The sequence below is a fragment of the Astatotilapia calliptera genome, chromosome 17 (genome assembly GCF_964374335.1).
Source record: "Astatotilapia calliptera chromosome 17, fAstCal68.1, whole genome shotgun sequence".
Taxonomy (NCBI): domain Eukaryota; kingdom Metazoa; phylum Chordata; class Actinopteri; order Cichliformes; family Cichlidae; genus Astatotilapia; species Astatotilapia calliptera.
In genome coordinates this window covers 21782562-21788561 of record NC_137438.1, presented here as the reverse complement: position 1 = coordinate 21788561, position 6000 = coordinate 21782562, and the positions used below count along the sequence as shown (strand labels likewise).

Here is a 6000-nt window from a genome sequence, read left to right as displayed (position 1 = left end):
ATCAAAAACACAATTTTACTCCTTTTTCCTTCCTGTGCCCCCAATTATTGGAGGCTGGAGGTACATTATGGGACTTTTATTATCCTATATTCTCTTTTCCATAAAGTCCAGTTTGGTTAGCTTAGAAAATATATAAAAAAAATGTTATGATCTTTTACATGATTTGGATCAGAAATCTTACAAATAACTGATGTGATTATTAATTCACCTGCAAAGCAAAACTGGAGCCAAACTAGTCTAGAACGTGCGAGGTTTATGCCACTGGAGAGCAAATGTATCTAAAGAGGGCAACTGCTAATGCCTTATCATTATGTAATCTGTTATTTTATCAGCAAATGCCTGCGTTGTTGTTGTTGTGTAAACAGCGGCGGTAATGGATTCCTCAGTGAAGCGAGGGAAATGTTTCCACACCGCGTGAAGCGTGTGGACACTCAACACCCTCTTCATCAGAACAAGTCCTGTTTGTCGATGAAGCCGAGACGGGAATACAAATGAATCCGGTGGAAGCGGCAGCAGCAGATTAAAGTGTGTGATGGAAGAAGTTCATCCAAAATCCTCTAGGACAGGGGTTTCAAGATAAGGCCCGGGGGCTAGAATAGGCCCCGCAAAGACTCCAAACCGGCCCACTGGAAGGCTTTGGAATTTTCTATGGATTTCTTTCATAGACTACAGTAAATCTGTATCATCTCAAGAAAACTGAGACTGTACAGTTGAAATTCCTCTTCTTTTTCTTATATTGTGATATCTCAGGGAGTAAGTGTGCAGTTAAACTTCTTCACACAGACAGAAAGGGGAGTTTCACTGGTCCGGCCCACTTCAAAGACAGACTAGACCAGATGTTTTTGTTTCCTCCACATGCAGTTATAAATGGAACCACGTGAATATTAAACATCTTTTACTTGGACTAACTTGAATGTAAAAGCACCACATTTAAATTTAATCTCAGCGTGACAATGCACGCCTGTGATTAACATACTATCACTGATTAATATCAACGTACTGTATGAAACCTCTGCCAAGGCTTATGGGGTGACACCATCCCCTTCAAAATATAATCCACCCTCCCTGGAGCCCTAAAACAAATACCACTAAACTAAACTAAAATGCAAAAATGGATTAGAATTTGATCGGACCAGTGGTGGATGTAACAGAGAGGAGTCTTAATCTACTTTTTCTTACACATGTACATTATTGTCTATATTTTACATGCAAATACTGCATTTTGTACTCCTTACCATTTGTTTTAGAGCTTCAGTTACTTCCTTTTTGGTGGATTTTAAAACTGAAATCCAAGAATATGTGATGCTGTATCAGATAACGATACCCAGCGCAGCATCAGTGATTAAACTAATCTCCAGCTCCATCATTAGAAGGTTATACAGATGGCTGTCCCTCCCTGACCGTGGTTCTACTTGAGGATCTTCCTGTTAAAAGGGATTTTTTTTACTTCCCACTGTCACCAAATGCTTGCTCACAAGGGGTTTGTCCACTATTGTGGGGTCTTTACCTTACAGCATAAAGCACCTTGAGGCCACTGTAGTTGTGTTGTTCTGCACAATGAGTACTTTCTTCAATACTTGGGACAGATACGACTATACAGACAAAAGTATTTTGACACACCTTGTTATTGATCTTGTCCTGAGCTTTGACCTCAGCTTAAATGTTTAGAGAGATGTTCACGCTTCAGCTTCTTCAGCTTACATTTCCATGTTCCAGCATGACTGTGGATCAGCACACATAGTGAAGCCCATAAAAGAATGGCTTGATGAATTTGACTGGCCCACACAGAGCCCTGACCTCAACCCCATCAAACACCTTTGGGATGAACAAGTACGGCGACTGTAAGCGTCCAACACCAGTGTCTGACTTTACAAATGCTCTTCTGGATAAAAGGGCAAGCTCCAAAATCTTGTAGAAAGCCTTCAGGATGATATAAATGTGGTTCAGTACTTTTGTCACAGCTAAGGTGAGGGAGATGAGGTTTGTTTTTGAATGCAGAAAGCCATATTTATTCACGTTAGAACACTTTCTGGAATATCTATGGCAGATACAGAAAACAGTCTAGGAATAAACATAAACAGGGTCATTAAAGAACAGAAAGTAGTCACAAATGACTGGAAGTGGCCAATTTAGTTGCTAAAATAGCCAAGGATTAAGTGGGATTGTGCCTTTTATTTAAATAAACCTTTGCTTCGCCACCTTGCAAAATAGTTCATCCAATACAAAACTGTTGTTCTCACGTCACGCTTCACAATACCAACATACAATAGATACCTGCTAACTACACATGTATACATCACTCCCACGGCACTCCTGGTACACAGAACAAATCTCTGAGTGTGTTTTACTGCGTATAGCAACCATTTGTAAGCAGTACAAATGAATTTTGCTTTTCCTTTTTTCTGTATACATTTTTTAATTAATTAATTTTTTAAACATATCTCAGATTAACTTTTCTTTTTTTTTCATTCTTTCTTTTTTATCAATAAAATTAAATAAAAAATAAAAACACTGTCAAAAAGCCTGCAGTATTTCTTTATTATTCATATTGTTATTGCTTTTAATTGGATCTTTTTCTATCTCTTGATGCAAATTTTGAACAGTCTTTGGTGGGATGTGGACTACCATATAGGAAACGCGTGGTTGATTTTTTTTTTTTTTACCTAGTCAGTAACAAACATTAAAATAAACAAAGTAAAAAAACTGATATGGAAGTTGCAAGCGGCCCTGTGATTGATTATTTGATCGATTATTGTGATTAAAACATGTATGACATTCTGATTGGGACTCTGATCAGAGCCCACAGTTTTCCTGGGATTTTCCTGGACACCGTAGGAAGCAGGAACGACCCTGAGCCCTGTGGCTCATGTTGTGTGAGGGCAGTCCTGCAGACTGGGCTCGGCCCCAGCTGCAGCTGCAGCATCCAGCCGGTGAGATCAGATCAGCCCGGCGGGCGGCGCATTGCTGCTACCTGGCTGGGATCCTGCACGGCTTCCCACACACGGAGTTTGAGAAGTGCCCTGGACTTCCTGGTACGGGACCATGGACGCTTTCTGCTCCACTTTGCCCTGAGGTTTGTGACCGAGGAGGAGCTGTCGCGCTGAGAGCAAGGTGAGCCTTTGAGGAGTTAGTTTTGCGCCGGTGCGGCGGGAATTAATTTTGCAGCGGTTGGGAAGTTGTCGAACAGCTCCTGAAAGGCATCTGTCAGTGGACACAGTAGCGATACCGCGGGGCTGAATGACGGCAGCCCGCAAACGGTGGCGTTTGGGAGTGAAGTGGAGCATAGCGCCGGGGCTTTTCTGGACTTCTCCCGGCGCCTGTGTGGGATAATTCGAGTCGTTCTGCGTTTAGAGGGAATGGTTCATTGTGTTTTATTGTGGTAAACTTTGTACTTATTTGTATTCACTGAGGCCTACCTAGCCAAACCCCTCCGGTGTTGAGCTAGCAGAGTAGCAGAAGGCAACTTCCGGTCTCATCCTATAAAATAAAGCTACCGCTGAAAGGGGTGGTTATGCGAGTAAAAGTAGCTGTCGTTGATTATGATTTATTTACATTTACTATATATAGTCATAGAACAACTGTTATCGTTTTGAAGATCTTTCCTGCTTCACACGAGCTCACACGTAAAAAAAGCGTGGAAAAAAAGCTTAAAAATCACCATTAGTTTTGGATATGAATCCCGCAAATTCCTTTTAACCGCCATGCTTTGAGCTGTACAGTAATTATTTATAATTTCAGTATTTTCGTGGGGTTTTCAGCACATTGTTTTTTATTCGTATGTTAAAATCGCTTTAGTTCCGGTTGGAGTTCAGCTGATTGTGTACCTCCCGCAACGGAATCAATATAGACTAAGCACCATTCACTGCTTCTAATTGGCTGTCCACGCGTGCTCTCAGGCTTCTAATTGGCCGTGACGGTCTGTCATTCATTTTGATGACCCCACCCTCCCCTGCGCTCACCGTCAAAGCTGTAAAATCGTTCACTGAATGTGCTTTCCACTGTGTGTGATATCATGGTTTTCACGGGAGAGGAAAGGATAGAAGGGGCCAGTTATGTTGAAGTGAGGTTCGTCAGTTCAGCTAGAAATACGCAAAAAATCGGAAGTAAAGCAAATGTGTTTTCAAATTAAAAGCGAGAGACTTGCCAGTACAACGGTTAAAAGAGCGTATATTCACCCCTAGGGATGCACTGATCACTCTTTGTTATTGAAAGCATTATTTATACTGAAAACCAACTAAATAAGCACTGTGGAAATCATGTGTAACGTCGCAATACAGTTGTACTTCTGTATCTTCTGATTCTGGTGTCTTATCTTAAAAAAAGTTTATTAGGAAATTTCTCAAGGTATTTTTCATTCACTGACAGGTACGTAAACTACATGCAGCGTTACTTTCGCATTACCGAAAGAAAAGAAAACTGTTTTACTTTGAAAACAATAGGAGGAAATGATACCTCTGAATGTTGCACACTTGACAGTGGTGTGCTTTTCTATCCCTCCTGTCCCGCTTCAGGATAATGCGGCTTAACTCGGTTGGGAGCTTTACAATTTCAAAACACAAGGCATTTGTAGTGGTGTGCACAAGTGAGGCTGTGCCGTGCACGGTGTTTACATCGAAAACCTTGGAGGTGTTGTCCAGCTGCATCGCTTGACACAAAGCCCCAAGACTGAAAAAAGAAACCGAGGCATAAATCAACTAAAGATTTCTTCCTCGTTATCACAGTTGTCATCTTCACCTTAAACCTGTGATTAAGCTTGTTTGTCCCCTGCAGAGCTGCATTTCCAGTGCTCAGCGTCTGGCTGCCTTTGAGATGAGCAGCATGTCAGGATGTGTCAGGGTCAGACTATGCGCTTTATCAGCTTTTATTTTGAGCCATTGTCGCCACTGCCCTGCTGCTGCTTCTGAGTTGCTTTTCTGGGATCGGTTCTTTCCCAGCTCTGTCAATCAGAGATAGATGTCAGAAAACTAGAAGCAACATTCCTGGGCATGGCAACTCACACTTTCTACTTCTTCTAGGCTCCTACCATAATGCTTATAAAGTAAGAGTAAGCACACTGTAGAGTTTCACAAACTTTTAATTTGTCTTGATGTGGTCTGTTTGCTGCACCTCACCTAACAACACTTTTTCATTCTGTTAGCACTTACATGTTTAGGAGATGTTTAATGACCCTCTAAATTGGCTTTTAGTACGAGAAGTCCAGCTATGTGTTTCAGTCTGCATGGGCACAAAAATCAAGCTTGGTTTACTTACTTTTTGTGGATGGGCACACCTTTCCCATTGCCATGGTTTCTTCAGCAGCTGTTCTAATAGATCATCATATAGATATACAGCATATAGATCACCATTTCCATCTAAGAGTTAGACCAAAGAAAAGGAAACTCTGGTCTTGCTTTTTTTGCCATTGGATGACTGCACAGTGTTTTTGTCTGTTGCTATCATGGTGCTTGATTATAGAGAGTCAATCTCAGTGAGACCTAAGATTTCAGTGAGGACATGAGGCCTCTGATGAGGACTATTTCATAGTGAGTAATCCAAGTCACGCTGCAACATATTAAGGACTAACCCTGTGCTGTGGATGGATTATATCAGACCTCCTTTTGGCTGAAGTTGGGTCTGTTTTCAGTGTTTTCTTCCTGCCGTATGATGAATTTATCTTTGTCCATCTGGGACCCTTAACATAAACTTTACTGAGAATAATTTATATCTTTCTTGTACTAGTCTATTAGCCAGGCAGCAAATCACAACAAGCCAACTAGCCCAGCATCACTTTTTCTTCTTCTTTGCATGTTCCCATTAGTGCTCACCACAGCTGATCATCTGCCTCCATCTCACCTAATCCCTACTATCCCTAGCATCCTTCACTACATCCACCCCTCTCTGAAGTCTTCTTCTTTAGCATCCGTTGTCAGATATATCCACTACCCATCCTCTGCACATGTCCAAACCATCTCAGCCTTGCCTCTCTAAATTTGTCTCCAAACCGCTCGACCTGAGCTGTTC

The 6000-nt window shown here is 41.6% G+C and overlaps 1 protein-coding gene across 3 annotated transcripts in view; it reads left to right on the top strand.

Moving 5' to 3' along the window:
• Positions 1-1995: 1995 nt before the first annotated feature.
• usp6nl (USP6 N-terminal like) overlaps positions 1996-6000 on the top strand; it is a 106284-nt gene continuing 102279 nt past the window's right edge. The window contains exon 1 of one of the 3 annotated variants that reach the window (XM_026148326.2): positions 1996-3111. The gene's annotated coding sequence lies outside the window, so the exon portion shown is untranslated. Of the gene's footprint in view, positions 3112-3358; positions 3380-6000 lie in introns of those variants that run through there. The other 2 variants (XM_080291730.1, XM_080291729.1) reach the window with 2 other exon arrangements.